We start from the raw sequence: 16109 nt of genomic DNA, 5'->3' as shown, positions 1-16109 counted from the left end.
TTTAATGTGCCTACATAGAGCTCATTGCTATTAACCTGACATTTCTAAAATGGTCATTGAATCTTTGTGCATGTCTGCTTGTAAGAGTGACTAAACGTGGCCTTGGCCTTTCTCCTGTGGAGGCCTGTCTTCTGACTGCTTTGAATTGAGTGAGATGCACACCACATAAGGATTAGGAGAGAAATTCCTTCTCGCAGCAATGCCCGAAGAAGTGTGCAAGTCAAACAGTTAGCAAATGTAAATGACCTGTCAAGAATGCAGAGCAACAGGAGAATCAAGGGTAATATCACCAGCAGGTTGTAGGGGGGTCTAGAAAGACACGCAGCCTTGTTGCATGACTGTTTGAAAAGCAGAAATCTGTGGCATACTGAGTAGCAGTTCCACAGCACAGCCTTCTCTTTCTGTGACTTCAGTCTGAGCCTGCATCAGTCTTTTCCAGAAGAGCTGCTGCTGCCCAACAGACCCTTGTGATTCTATTTAATCATTTGGCTACGGCATTGTTTACACCAGAATCTGTCTGCAATACAGGATTAGGAAAATAAACTGATGAAAGGTGGGGAAAATAAACAAATCTTCATTTCACAGTCTGTCAAGATTCCCTGGTTTCTCTGTATTGCTCAGACCATATGGTAACTAGATTATTTTATTATCCCAGTGCAACTGTAGAAAATAGTAAGGAGTGAAAAACTACCTTTGTGTTTCTGGAAAGGGAGTTGGGATTTATTCATTAATAAGTTCATGTTTTTATTAGTATTGTATGTTTCCCATCAGAACGATCAGACTGGCTTTTAAAACCAAATTTTTTTAAAAGGAAAAGCCTCCCCAGAAAATTGCAATGGTGATTTTTATGTCTATTCATTAGGATTTATTATTTTCATTTAGCTTTCAGCAGTTGAAGAGACTTGAAAATTCAAGTCAATCTCCTTCAGCAGACTGCAGTGATAGTGATCAGAGGCAGCGGTGTGTGTGCTCCCTCTAGTGTGCTCTGTCCAAGGAGACGCGGTTTCAGTGCGGCTGCTGTCTGCGGGGAGCTCCCAGTGCTTCACCCAAAGTATCTTCTTTCCATAGGTAAAATTCCACAGGTAACAGGGAATAACCATTTCCACAGGTAACAGAGAATAACCATTCTCTTTTATTTGGTGTGGGGAGTCAGATTCCCTTCTAGCTCTGCCACCGGTTTGCTGTGCATGCCAGCTGGACTCTAACTTTTTACACGCTGCTTCTGAAAATCCCTTTCAATTTACTTATACAGCTCTTTAAAAATTTCTTCAATAAACAGCAAGTTTAAAATAAGGAGGAGAAGAGCACTGACTGACTTCATGTCTGTAAAGTTCTCAAAGATGCTCAGGCAGCAGGAACTTTCAGTGGAAAATAATGCCCTGGAAGAAACCAGACGGTGGAGCACAGCACTATCCGTGCAGCTGTGAATTGTGATGGCAGATTGCTCACATGTAATGTATGGCTCTCCTTATTTGATCACACTGATTCTACAGTAATATTTGCTTAATATATTAATACCAAAGGGAGAGGAAATGGAGAATAGAACACAAAATCCAAATTTCACCATGCTTTTCTTTAATTAGGTGATGTAGCAATAAACATATCTTCATGGAGAACCTTACATATACAATGTAAGAATTCAAATGAGAAGTAATAAAACCAGCATGGAACTTTCTCATCATGGTGAGTAGGAAGAGTACAAATAAAAGGAAGCAGAAATGTGTCAATTTTGTCCCAGTTTATTCTCCATCCTTTTTTAAAAAAATAAAAACAAAAAATAAAAAATAAAATAAAAAGGTAAAAGTAGAGGACTGCATGTGATCATTTGCAGGGCTAATAATGACAAAATCTGGGTTTGCAATGGAAGGGTAGGGATTCTGCAGAAATTATTCCTCAGTTTAGACAAAAAAGGTACCTTCTGGTTGTTCTTATAGAAAATGTCATTCTTGAATACAATAATATGAGAAATGTAGGCATAAGAGGAAAACGGAGTGAAATGTTTGTTTGGAATGTCTTATGAGAGCCCCTGGGGAAATCTGGATTTGGATAATCACATTATGAGTTAAGTCAGGGAAGCAGAACATGACTTTTATTTAAAACATCAGTGATGAAGTTGTTCCATAATGCACACAAGTCATTAAAACCCCAATGCATCCTGAGCTCTGAGCTGGAGGCAAACCATTATATTGCACTGCTTTCCCTTTTGGCTTCTGAAAAGGGCAAAATATATGTAGCCTGCAGGGGAAACAATAGTCTTGGCAGCTCTGCATCAGCCTACTCAACTTCTGTTCCAACTGTGGTGAATGGAAAAGATGTTGACCTCTAGACACAAATTGCCCATTCATCATGATACAATAGAAATATGCAAAGATGTGCTAACATGCAACTTTTATCTACTTATGAAAAAGCATGAATTTTTATGCAGAAACGCATTTTTAACATGGAACTTTTGAACAAGAGATTTGTTTAAATACATATAATATGCTTTGCATATTATAAGCTTGCAAAGCATATTATATGTACATATAAGTACAGCCCTATTAACAACCTATAGAGCAGTTTGGTTATGGGCATATTTTCAAATCTTGTTAATGGAGACTAGACAGAACATCTAATTGTTTTTGGACATTGGAGATTATGAAATTGCTGTGATCACTGGAGTTAGCTGACATTAAAAGAAAAATACATGCCAAGTTCTATTAGTAATCAACACCCATTGTTTATTTACGTAAATTCTGTTGCTATGTATGGGTTTATATAAAAATCAACCATTTAGTAAACTTTCAAGTCTTCTACATAATCATATCTTAATCAGAAATCATTTTCAAGTAAGAAAAATATAAAATGGAAATGAAAACTCACTAGGCAAAACTTTTCCTGATTTCAGTAGATATTTCGTTTATGTACTGGGTGATTGACTCTGAGAAAATGTTTTTTCCCCCATTTTCACTGTCATGAAGCTTCATGAAACAAGGTTGAAACTCATTAAGTGTTCTTCTCTCAGGAATCATTAGACAAAAGATATATATGAATGGAATTCAAGTAGAGTATAAAGACTTCATGATTCAGCCGTCTGACAGTACTGCTGCAGAAAAAAAAAAAAAAAAAAAAAAAAAAAAAAAGAAAAAAAAAGTAAGCTTATCCATGGATACCAAATGTTATCCAGAAGAACTCTCTCCTTCCCCACCCCCTTTTGGCCTTACAAGAGCTAATTGTGGTGTCAGCTGCCGCGGGAATGTAAGGCATGTATCTGGTGTATCAAAAGAATAGTAACTGCTGTCAGCAGCATTCCTGCTCTCCAGCCACGATTGATGGCACAGTGAGCAGTTTACACAATCTTTATTCTGCTTACAATAGGGGAAAATCTTTTTTTTTTTTTTTCTAACTCTAATAAATATATTTCTAAAATTCAAATATATATATAGGTATACATATAAGTATATGTAAAATATATATGTAGCAAATACATTTACTTTTTGTAAGAAATATAGTATCAGTGTTTGCACACTGATGGCTACATTCTCTAGGCATCTTAGAAACCACAGATATTTCAAGTTGCAACTCTGCTATTTCCTTTTTACTAAGGGTAACTAGAATTTTCTTCTGAGTAATGACATGAAAGTTCTGACCCTCTAAATGGAAGATGACTGCTCAGTTTGGAGTATTTGTATTTTCTCTGCTCCTCTAGTTGAAATGCCCCTCTGGGAAGCGTAGTTAGCCAAGCACAGTATTTTATCCAAGCCAAGTACAGTATTTTATCTCAATTCTCATATTAAAGCTTGCATTAACTTGTAAGAGAGTTGTTTAAATTAAGGGATATCAAAACTTGGCCCTAAAGTTTCAGCCCAGCTGCAAACCAAGAAAGTAATATGAATTCACTTTTGGAGTTCAGGTGCTCTATTTAAAGGAAGAGAAAACAAATTAAAAAATAACGTTTGTCATTGTGGAATATAGAGTTCCTGTTATCTGTCCCTGCACTTCACACATATAGACAACACCTGTAGTAATGGAAATAAAACAACTATAACACGAAGTTAGTGATTACTGTTAGGCATGAAGAAATGAGTCCCTAACCATTTGGTTATTTTTGACATGCTGTGATTTAAAAATAAAATGAAATATGTAATTCTTCTTATTCAGAATGAAATGGTCACAAAGCTGAATTTCAGTGCCTTGCGCAGGTAGCTCAACATACAAGAGCATTCTTGTTACCTTTTCATCAGGTTAAACCTGGTTCAAGAAGACAATAAAAGCAACCTAAACTTTAATTTTTATAAAAGACAGCAGTGTTTCTTTAACTGCCAGGTCTTATTCAACTATACTGTACAAGTGAATGCACTCAGAGCCATAGATCAGACACCTGAGTGTAAATATAATTCCTCACAGAACAGCCTTTAAGAAGACTTTTTTGTTGTTTTTCTTTCCCCTGCACTGACTTTGATCACTGAAGATATCTGTTCCTACAGGTGACTCAAGAGCTCCAGCGGTCCTTCAGACAATTGAATTGCTAAGAATATATAACGTAAGGAAAGTAGTTTAGGCTTTCATTTTGTTTGCATAATTTAAAAATGTGATGGAGTTCATTCTGGGATTGTGGTTTGAAGGCAGACAAAACAACAGGAACCCCTTCTTCCCTCTACTAGCGTTTGCTTTGTTCAGTCTGCCTGCATTTCCTTTGTTTGAGGGAAAAAATAGTGGGGTGGTGGTGGCGAGGTAGTAATTTTCACTGAAGTGTATTTTGACAATAAATATTTGTAAAATACTGAGGTCATAAATTAGCTGTTTGGCCAATTTTAAAACAGTAGTACTGAGATTCAACATCTGGAATTTCAAAAGGTGACCATTCAGTTGCATAGAAATGGTTGCAGTTCAGCTGAACTGACATGTGTTACTTCTATCCTACAAATTTTTCAGTAGTTATTCTAAATTCATAGTGGTATAAATCAGAATAGCAGTCTTTCTTTCTTAAAGATTGGTCTACTTCTTCACAAGTTGCTATCTGAAGGTACACATATGCACATATGTATCATATGAAGCCAGCAGTCCTACTATGGGGAAAAAAGAGAGAGAGAGAGAGAATGAATGAAACCAAACCAGAATATAAAACAACAAAGCAACAGAATTATAAAGCCCTGTTCCATTGAAAATACTCTATTACATTGTTGTTTAGATGACAGGTGTAGGTTACTTTCATAACAGTCAAGAAACAAAGCTGGTAAATAAACAGATTCTGGCTGTTAAGCTTTATGTAGCTGTTGACACCATCCTGGGGATACTTAACAAAATTTAAAGTACTAACAGTTGACTCATTTTATCACTTTAATGAGAAAAAGCATCAGCAGTCAGAGTTTAGTAAAAATCTTGAAAATAAAGAAAATAAAGAATTAAATGTAGAGATAAAATCGAGTACATTTTAAGGAATGCTTCTATTCCAAAGCAGTAATGTTTTGTTTTTGTTTTTGAGCACAGGCTTTCATTTAGTGGAAAACAGACACAATCTTTTATAACCTAGCCATAACCTTGAGTAGTATGTCTAGAAAAGGTTATTGATACAGAAAAAAAAAAGCATGACGTTTCTTTGTCAGTGATATTAGTTAAGGTCTGTAATATTAATCATTTGATTCTGCCATAACAATACTTATAGGGAGAGATTTTAATTAGTCAACATTTTGGATCATGTTGCCTCAGAATGACGGAAACATCCTCAAGTCTTAATTTTCCTATCTTTGTGTCAAAATATTGAGATATAAGGTCAGATGTGATCTTTATATTTTTTAAGTTTCTTTGTGTAGGTAATAAAAGTGAAAACTAAAAGTTAGTTATTTTTTAAACTGGATTTCATCATCCAGGGCAACAGTGAAATAATGTCTGAAATACTGAGTGCTGTTCTGTTCACCCAAGCCCAAGGAAGCTGAACTCTAATTAGAACAGGAGAGGAGAGATTTTTGAAAAATTTTTGAGGAAAGCTATTCTTCCCTTTGAAAGAAAAAATGAAAAGCTTGGCTCGTTCATCTAGCAAAATGATGGCTGCAAAATGATAAGATATTGCCTAGAATACTTGGAGCAGAGAGAGAGGAGAGCCATTTAACCCAAAGGACAATGTTGTTATGAGGATAAATTGGAATAAATTGGCCATGAATAAATTTGGGAAGAAAATTAAGCAAATTTCTAACAAGTTGCAGAGCAGAGGGGTCACAAATCTTGACCTTCACTTGATCAGTGCAGCAGGGAATTTTGATGAGGCTGCATAAAATTGCAAGAGCTGGGGATTCCTTTACTCCTATGCTCCTGTAAACAAGATTAAAACCAGCTGTGGATTTACTTTGGATTCAAATATTTTTAATTCAGTTCACATTCACTTCTTTAAATGGGTTAAGGTCATTTGACTTCTGAAAGAGATTCTGTAAGCAGGATTTTTAAGGCAGTGAAGCTAAGTCACATCACTCTCGATGGTTTTATTGTTGGCCATGCCTGGGTTACCTCATGTCAACAGAGCTAGGTGGTGCGCACTGGTAGGGAGCTCCTGTCTCATCCAGGCTGTTGCCCCAGTACTTCAGTCATTCTGTCATCCTATAACTATATTTCTTCTTCAACAGTTTTTATTGAGAATACCTTAACCAAATCTCAAATCAAATTGCCCTGGATAGTTTACTTATAATTTGAATATGTGTTATGTTCTAGGCATGTTCTAAGGCAGGCTGTCTCTGGCAGGGCTTTCTACTTCTTCAGTACAGGTGTATGAATGGTTTGTTCTCTTGCTGTATGTTTCCCTGTGTGCAGCTACAAGTGTGAATTCTTGGTAAAGTTGGTAATATCAATTCGAGTATTTTCTGCCCTGTTCTATTTTAATTTTTGGAAAAAGTGTTTGGTTTTTTTTTTTTCAAATTTCTGTTTCTATTCTGCCTGCTCTCCCTTTTCCTTGGTGGAGAGGAAGAGACTGCAATGAAAGAGGTTTTGTGTTTTACCCTGGTAACTTCAGCAATCTCACTGACAGTGCAGCACCTCAGACAGTCTGGCTGGTACAGTGAAGAAGAGCTATAAGTGGAGCTGGAGTTGGACCAAGCAGGGGAGAACTTCTCAACTCAGCTTTGCTGCCACAGAGGTGTTTGTATAACTATACCATTAATGTGGTGTTTATGCTCACATTGTACAAGGCTTATTAGGTAGCTGACAGATAATAAAATGAGTTACCTGAAAGGTTAGGAGTTGGGCATGTTTCCCAAATTCAGAGATAGGGCTATTCCAGGAACTTGCTAGAAGCACAGAAACTGCACCTGGGTATGTACATTTATTACAAAGCTGCTGTGTACATTTATTTGGGTTTTGATTTATACTTGTAGCTTAGATGGACCATCCCTAGGTACATCCCTATGTCTGCTTAGTGACATCCAGGATTGATGAATGGGTGTGACTGTAACTCTGTTAATTTGCACTGCCATTAGCAACCCCCTGGGAGTGATCTGGAAGCAGGAGACTGCTGGCATACAAGGCCACTTGTTCCTGGCATTTCTCATGTGCTGGTGATGGGCTGCATGGAATCACATGGATTTTCCTCTGAAAATTAAGGAGAGCCTTTCAGCATGCTTGCATTTGATGTTATTGAAAGGTCCCAGCAGAAGACAGACCTGATCCATGTTTGAGACAACTTTCTCCATATATGAAGTTACAATTGATTAGATTTATTTTCACAGCCGGTCAACTGTGATTAGGCAATATTTTAGGTGGCTGGGTACAGCAGGCCTTGAGCATGGTGTCTGTAGAAACCATCATTCAGATGATTTCAGTCATGCCAGATGATTCAGTGGGGCTGGTATCCTCTCAGCCGCACTTTGTGAGCTCTGTAACAATGCAGGCTGAGGCAGAGCTGTAGTTTGGTTTGGTTGGGTTGGATTGGGTTGGGTTGGTTGTGATCCAGGCTGAACTCTGTTCACTTCTTTGGTCTAAAAAACATATGCAGTGAATTTAATTCTGTTTATTGGAAGTTTTAGAGCAAGTACAGCAACTTCTGTCTCTGAAACATGTACTTCCTGACTTCATTTTACCAAATGAAATTGTAGTGCCTGTGCTGCTATTGCAGCCACCACTCCTGGGCACGCACTTTGCAAGGAAATAGCTCTTTCTGAAGCCAGGCCAGGCACAATTCATGATAAAGAGCTCTACTCCTTCATTTGGTTAAGTTGCATTTTCAGACTCCAGGTGGGTAAGGAAGCTCCAACGAGCCACCACTCAGCTCAGAAGCTATTTTGGGGGTATCTATAGGAATTAATTTTCCTGATCTATCCCCATCCAAGACTACCACCATGGTCTTCCAGTTCTGGCAACAGGGGCATGATTTTGCCTGAGCCAGGCCTGCCTGAAGCAGCACCATGGGAGTGCCCAGGTCCTGCTGCCCTTGCCTTGGGACCCTTGAGAGGCTCTGTCTCTGGGCCATGACCCATTCTGGGGTTGATCTGGCTCCAGTGCCAACTCCCCAGGCAGGGCAGCCCTGCTCCTCCTGCACCCTGGCACAGGGGCTATGCTTGGAGCTGACACGATCTTTCTGGATGGCGTTAACCTGTTAACCATTTCTTCCTGTTAGCCTCCTGATATGGAGGCAGGTCTTCTTGCTTGTCATGATATCTCATGGTTTTTGACTAAATGTCTCTTTTTCTTTGCCCGTTTGGTGACTGCCTTGGTATAATGTGCAACTTGCACTGCTGGGCCAATGCCAGGCACTGTAGGGAATTTGCAAAGGTGGTGTTGGGATCCCAAACCGGGACCAGCCTCAAGCTGTGAATGGGGCACAGCCTGTTCTGCCAGGAGCTCACCCTGTCAGCTGGCCTGGGCTAGTGTCCCACATTCCTGTAACAGCAAGAGAGAGCAAGAATTTCTAACAGCCCTCCCTCAGAATAGTTTATTAAAAATAAAAATAAAATAATAATAATTAAAAAAAAAGTAATAAAATCGCACAGACCTCCTTTCTTAAGCTATTTGCTTCTTCGAGTTGGGAAGGACTAGACACATTGAGAACCATTTCAAAGTGATCCCTGAAGTCTGGAAAAAATAATTTACATTTGTTTGTTGCAATCCTGAATGCATTTAGCTGTATTATTATTATTATTTTCTTTTTTTTTTCCTTTTTTTTTTTTTGTCTGTGAAATATATTCCTGCTACTTCTGTTTTCTTTATTTAAAAACACATATTCGAGCCATTTCTAAATAGAAATGACACTAAGAAAGTGTTGCGTGTTTTCTTTCATGCTGTGCATAGATTGAGTCATTCGCACAGGATTGTCTAGACTGGCTTTTTGTAAAGCTGTTCAAGATGCAGTGCATGGTTCCCTTTAGTTTTTGTAATCAAATTTTAATAAATCTCCAAGAGTGCAGTGCATGGTAAGTTTGTGTTCCAGCTTTTGTAAAGGTTAAATAATAATCAGTCCATTGTTTTGGGATGGAGTTAATCAAAGAGGCATTTTACCAATCTACAGGAGGAGCAACATTTCGAGAAAAGCCTTTTCTAGAGCTTTCTGAATTGCAGAGAACTCGGTTAACCTCAGAAAGAAGGTAGAAGGGGAAACGAGAGGGATGGGGTTGTGAGAGCTGCAGCACATTGGTTTCTGGACAGAAGTGGGAATTGGAAACTGTGGTGCTCCAGCTCCCATGATTCTACTGGTCTTGTAAAAATTAAAATAAATACATACCTACTTCTCTTCAACCTTCCCTCTAAATTGTCACATTAAATAAGATGTGTTGACAGCCAACTGCTGTTTACTGTTTAGAACTTCGTAAGCTCTCTTGTTTTTTTGCGAGGATTAATTAGGTAATGGTTGTAAATATATATATATATAATAATAATAATAATAATAATAATAATAATAATAATAATAATAAAAGGTTTGAAGAAGAAAAGAACTAAAAGTATTGCTTATGAAAAGGGCTAACAGAGCCACTGCCCTTTGTGTCAGAGAGGTAAGGGGAAGAGAGAAGGAAAAGTGCTCATCTGCAGGGGATGGTGTAGGGGTACTGCTGTACAGGGAGCATGGGGCTCTGCAGCAGGAGTGAGCAGGGTGCTGCTCTCTGGGCAGGGGCCCTGCTGTCAGATCACACCTGCTCCAGCTCATGGACAGCTGGCACTAGGCAGCCTGAGCTTGTTTAAAAGTAAAATCCTGTTTTATCTCAGCTAAGCCATGTCTACAGCATACTCATTTGTCACTTACTGTTTTCTTTATTTCTCTTCAAGCTGTACTTTAAGCAAACACAACTAAATACTAATTTAAAGGTGGAAGAGACATGAATACTGCTGTAGTTATTGCTGTCAGACATATTGTTGACTTCCCTTTCTCTTTGCTCCTGCAAGGAAGATGGATGAGCAGAAGCGAGCAGCAATGTTTTCAGATGACTCGCCTCCCATGGAGAAATGATGTATTGAGGAACCTCAAGCCAGGTTGTTTGTCAATATTATACTGCAAGGTACGATTTGACTTTCCAACGTATTGTTTTGAAGATTTTAATAGAAATGTAAATACATGGGTTCCTTTGCAAGCAGTAATCTTCTACAAAACATACTTTCTATATATGGCAAAATAAAATAAGAGGCAGTAGATTAGAGAGACAAGTACTGTGATACTGTTGACAAGGATGAATGCAGGAAAAGATAAAGGAGGTTCACTGAAAACTAAGAGATACGGAGTATTTTGTCACAAGGAGTAGGGTGAGAGAAATGAAGGAAGCAGAAGTCTCCTTTCAGTTGGTTTTCCTCAAAGAAATAGAGTGTAGAAAAGGAAAGTAATAGGAGTTTGTGTGAATGCATGTGAAGAGGTGAAGTCTATTCCTGCCTTCAGTTTTCTTCCTGTAGAAAAATGGGAGTGGGTACAGCTAACCAACACTGCAGACCTTCCTTTGCTAAAGACTTAGGATGGGGCCAATTAGTGCTCCTGGCCTATGATTAGTTTCTACACTTGATATCACAGGATCTGCAGTTTCCCTCATTTAGAGAAACACTGAAGTTATTGAAAATTACCATTAATACCTGGGAGTTCATGCCTTAGTGATGGATGAGGAGACAACAAATACATTTTATAAAGAGCCTGCCTGCGATGGCTGGTGAGAAATTAATAGTTCGATTAAAACTGGATGGGGATCGGTGATCAGAATTTAATTATGTTCAGTCTGGGCAAGGAAAAATGAGCCTAACAGCAGTATAAATACTCAGTGCTACCAAGCCAATCCTCCAAGCACCACAGAAAAAATGTGACCAGAAATCATGCAAAGGAAAAGTCACAAGGAAATCATAAATAAAAATAGGATTTATTTTAGAAGAATTATCCAAAAAATGCAAGTATTCTATTATCAAGAAATAAAGCAACTCTGCTGGAAAGTTTTTCTTGCTCTGGTAATATATCAGAGGTCGGAAGTAGAAATTAAGAATTTTAAAATAATGCATAAGAATATGGAAAAGGAAATAAGTATCACTCATTATTGATCTGAAATTATGAAACATAAAGAAATGTTAAAGAATTTCACATTCTACAAGGCTGAGAACAGAAATGACTTTTTTTGTTGGATATTTAAATCATGGTAGTTGTGCACATCTATCCCAAGCAGAGGGAAATAACAAAAATAATTCTACTGAAAAAGCAGATGGATTCAATAAATATTTCTATTCTCTGCTTGGAAAGTATCAGACTCATATAGTTGTATTGCCTAAGGGCGAAATGGTATTTTCTAAGTCATTAGTAACTTAGAATACTACTTAATACTCTGCAGGCTCAGAGAAGTTGCTGCCAGGTATCCTAAAGGCATTGGCTAAGATGCTCTCTCGCCTTTTGGATCTAATTTATGCTTACAATTTGGATTGTTGAGATCTCCAGAAGGGATGTTTTAAAGCTCTTAAAGTTTTCAAAAAGGAGTAAAGACAGACGTCCTGTGAGGGTGCAACACAGTCTGTGAAAGCCAGAGCATAATTATGTCTCTGACAGCCAGTATGGCCATGTGGTCTCCTGAAACATCTCCACTTTTTAGCTCTTCACCCATACAAAGTTGGCAAATACATAGAAGTAATGACAGTTTATGGGAGACTACCTTAAGCAAGAGATAAAGGACTGAATGGGACCACTCAGACCATGGACCCTTGTACCAATAATTGGAGGAAGGTAGGCTTTTGTCACTTGGTGAGATGTCCCAAGCCCATGCTGGAGCCCAGGAGGAGAGCAAGAGATAAAATAGGCTTCAGCTGTGTCCCACTTCAGCACAACAGGGGAGATTTCATTAGATCAAAATGCCTGGATATTTTCTAGTAAATTATTTATAATATAACACTACAGAGGAAGGCAAAAGCTAACCTAAACCTGTCTCAGCCAGTCTCACAACAGTAGCAGAAAAAGTCCTTTGTATTTTCAATGGACCTGTTAAATAAGTAAATATTTGGCAAATTTTGAAAAATAGAGTTCAGTGAGGAGTAATCAGTGAAGAAAGATACTCTGAGGGAAGCTATGCAGAGGTCAATGCTGAATTCATTACCAGTTAATATTTTCAGCAATTAATGTTAAATTCTTGCTCCTAGCATTTACATGTGTATTGGAGAGGTGCTCTGCCAAAGGCTGAAGAGACAGTCTTTCAGAAAGAACAGGAATACTAAGCAACAGAGTCCATTTAAATGAAATGCATCTTAATAAGAGAAGAAAACAAATTATTTGTCTAGAAACATGGAACAGCATAAACAAAGGAGGGGGGAAGGAAAACAGTGACTCCAAAAAAAGAGATCAGAGTGGGCATTTGATCAGCGTGAGGGTCCATACAGCGGCAGAAAGGTTCACTTGCACCCTGGAAGAAGAATATATGGAATCAGCAAGGTAATTTTCTGGGTAAGTATAACACAGTCAGAGCTTGAAAATTGTTTCCATTTCACACTTTTAAAAGGGTATTAAAAACTGTAGAGTCTGAGGAAGAAAGCAATGCTAATTGCTCAAGGGGAAGAGAAAAAACTGTATAATGACACACTTGCAGATCAAGTTGTTCTTTATACTAGAGCAGACTGAGAAGTGACTTGATTAGTGTATAAATGCTCTATGATAAGAAAAAAATTATACAAAAGAGCTCCTTAGTTTAGCAGAGAAAAACACAACAAGAACTAATAGCTGGAAACTCAATGAGATAAGCTCAAATTAAATATTAGAGAGGCATTTTTTCTTATTGTATTTATTTAGCTGTTATTAACCACTGGGAAAAGGAATACACAGCATCAAAGGCAAGGACGCACTTCTTCAAATTAAGAGCAGCTGTATTTTACGGTGATAATCTTTAGCCAACTGTGAGTTAGTCTCCTTAATACAGGTGAGATACAAATCTTCCAAATACAGACTACAGCCAAAGATTCCTTCTGTCCAAAAATTTGTTTTAAGAATTATGTTATATTTAAAATAACGTAAACAGTAAGGAACTTTTTTTTACTCCTTTAGCAGTTTCCTGAAACACATTACTTTTTCAAGCACACTGCTACATCTGCTTACTTAAATTGCTTTCATCTGAGTGTTTTTCTTAATCATATTTTTATGATGCCAGACTTCCTTATGGCCATATGTAGTGCACTGACCCGCCTCTGTGCCAAACCCCTCCTAGTTCATTTGTGTATGGAAGAGAATCACCGTCCACCTACTTTTGTGATTGCATTTTACGATGTAATGAAAAGTACAGCCAAATGTACCCCGGGGGGAAGGTGGGGGCAAAGGAAAGAGAGAGAGAGGGAGAGAGAGAGAGAAAGAAAAAGAACAATCTTTTTGTTGTTGTTATTTTTATCAAATGAGAAAAGAAATCCAGATAGACTCATTCATTCCTCAGGATCCAAGATGTAGGATTGCTGGCACTCCAGAGTTTCATGAGAGCTGCTTAGCCTTTCTGTTTCTAAAAACTAGCATAAATATCCATTCTATGTAAAATTCTCAGGGGACTGTAGAGTTGATTACTGTGGTGTAACTATCCAACTTTTGTGCAGAGAGGCAAAATTACCTGGTAGTGGAAAAGCAGAGTTGCATCCTGTCTTAGAGATGGGTAAGATTTAAAGCTTGGTTTAAAGAATAATAATAATAATAAATTTACTGAAGCTCAATGACAAGAGTTACTCAGCCTTCTTTCTCTCCTTGTATTGCAATCTGCAATACATTAATTATTTTTCTGCCTTTAGATTAACAACTCAAATTCTCCATCATATCGACTTGAACAGTCCCTGTGCTTGCTTTTTTGTATTCCTTTGGTTCTCGCTACAGTTTAAGCATCTGTTTGGATGTTTGGGCTCGGCAGTAGTTAAATATCCTGTGACTTGTCTTCAGCTGTTACTTTTCAGGTCCTTCCAAGAGACACACATCATGTGCTACTTAAACTTTTGTTTAGCTTGTTAGTTATTTAAGTGTAGCTTAATGGTATGCCAGATGCTCTCCAGTCAGAGAAATGCTTTGCTTGCACTCCCCCATCTGTGTGACTCCTTCCTTCTAAATCTGCTTTCTGCAGCAGACTTACTTCAGACAGACTAAATTGTTTCATCGCCCTGAAGAACCTGTGATTCAACATCCTCTTTTGTCCACTTTACACAGCTTAATTGCCACTCTAACGCGTTGTAGGGTGAGTAGTGTAACGCACTGGCAGAGCCACCTGGGCACAGGTTGCTACATGGAGATCCCTGGAGGCTCTTAGGAGTCTGGGGGAATATGCATGCAATACAGCCACAATGCACCCTCTTTCAAGAGGGAGTCTTTTGGCTTTCAAGTACATGAATAGTATTGGCTGACCTAGGTATTGATTTCACTGAATGTTTCTTTCCCCATGGCAATATTGCCATTGTAATAAGCTAAATATGCCATTTGTGAAGCATTTTTTCCTTCAACCCTTAACCAGTTTAGTGGCCTTCTCCATACACTTGTCCCACCAGAGAGAAAAATCTTGTTCTCACAGATCGATCTCCTTAGGGAAAAGCAGTGCTACTTCGTGCTTATTAAGATTCAGATCTCTTCTAGATTGCTGGCTTAAAAAAAAAAAAAAAAAAAGGAATGGGAGACAGAAAAAATATTTTAGGCAGCTGTTCAGCAACCTGTGAAATAATCTGAGGTCTTAGCCCCAGAGGTGTCCATGTCAGGTACTGCCCATCACTATTTATAACCTTTTTGGCTTTACAACCAAAGAGGGCAGGAGGTGAATGTGCATGGAGAAGCAGCCAGATATTTTCCTGTGCCTAGATATCATTTCTGTAGTTCATGCACAAAGATACTGGGAGATAATACTGTGAAAGCTCTGTATGAGGAGCTAGTGCTCTTGTGCCCCTGCACTGTGCTTGCTTTTTGAAGGGGAGGCAGGTAAAGGACTTTTGGACTCCAGGTCAGTTACTGCAGAGCCTTTCGTAAGAACTATAACTAATTCTGAAAATTCTCCATTTCAAAAGCCTTCATAGAGATTTTTTCATCATGTATGACAATAAAATGAATGTAAAAAGCTCGTATGTTGGATTTTGCATTAAATTTTAAAGCTAGCACAGTGCTAGGCTATGTGTAAATGTAATTTCATTAATTTTATTCAGAAGATTATTTTATCAGATCCAGCTTGTATATCTGCATCAAGTGTAATGTATTGTAAACTTAAGTAGTAAATTGGCAAAGTAGTGTCTTTTAAATTATGAAAAAACAAATATTAGTTGCAATATCCAGTACAAGTCTGCTTCCTGTCAGTAGCTGAATAAAGCTGCTATTTCCAACCAGTTGACTCCTAAGGCTGAACAGTTGATTTCATTTTATTCATGTGGAAACTTGATCCATATTTCAAAGCTCTGCCAATGTGTTTAGCTACTTACAGGTTATATCGCTGACAGAAAACATCACCACCTATATGAAGAGGATCAGGAAGCATAAGTATGATATTGGTACTTAGAGTATATGGTGGTGGTGGAGGGGTTATTTTGTTTTGTTTCATTTCATTTTTGAGATCTTTTTTCTTTATACATCCACCTTTATTTTTTCTCTACATGGGATGCCACTTTGTTATTCTGAGTTCACTGCTTGACCTTACTGCAGGTCCTGTTAGGGACTTTCAGTCTTTGTCTTCTATTTCAAAAGAAGGATGTTATGCCTGAAAACAACATGGACCTCGGTT

General features: G+C 38.1%; 1 long non-coding RNA gene across 2 annotated transcripts in view; it reads left to right on the top strand.

Moving 5' to 3' along the window:
• LOC118160423 overlaps nucleotides 1-15865 on the top strand; it is a 25008-nt gene extending 9143 nt beyond the window's left edge. The window contains exons 4-5 of one of the 2 annotated variants that reach the window (XR_004747490.1): nucleotides 10340-10448; nucleotides 15803-15865. This is a non-coding gene — a long non-coding RNA (uncharacterized LOC118160423). Of the gene's footprint in view, nucleotides 1-10335; nucleotides 10449-15802 lie in introns of both variants that reach the window. The other variant, XR_004747488.1, reaches the window with a different exon arrangement.
• The last annotated feature ends 244 nt before the right edge of the window (nucleotides 15866-16109 follow it).

Source organism: Oxyura jamaicensis, chromosome 1 (genome assembly GCF_011077185.1).
Source record: "Oxyura jamaicensis isolate SHBP4307 breed ruddy duck chromosome 1, BPBGC_Ojam_1.0, whole genome shotgun sequence".
Taxonomy (NCBI): Eukaryota; Metazoa; Chordata; class Aves; order Anseriformes; family Anatidae; genus Oxyura; species Oxyura jamaicensis.
The sequence above is the reverse complement of the archived record's forward strand: the minus strand, read 5'-3'. Positions and strand labels throughout refer to the sequence as shown.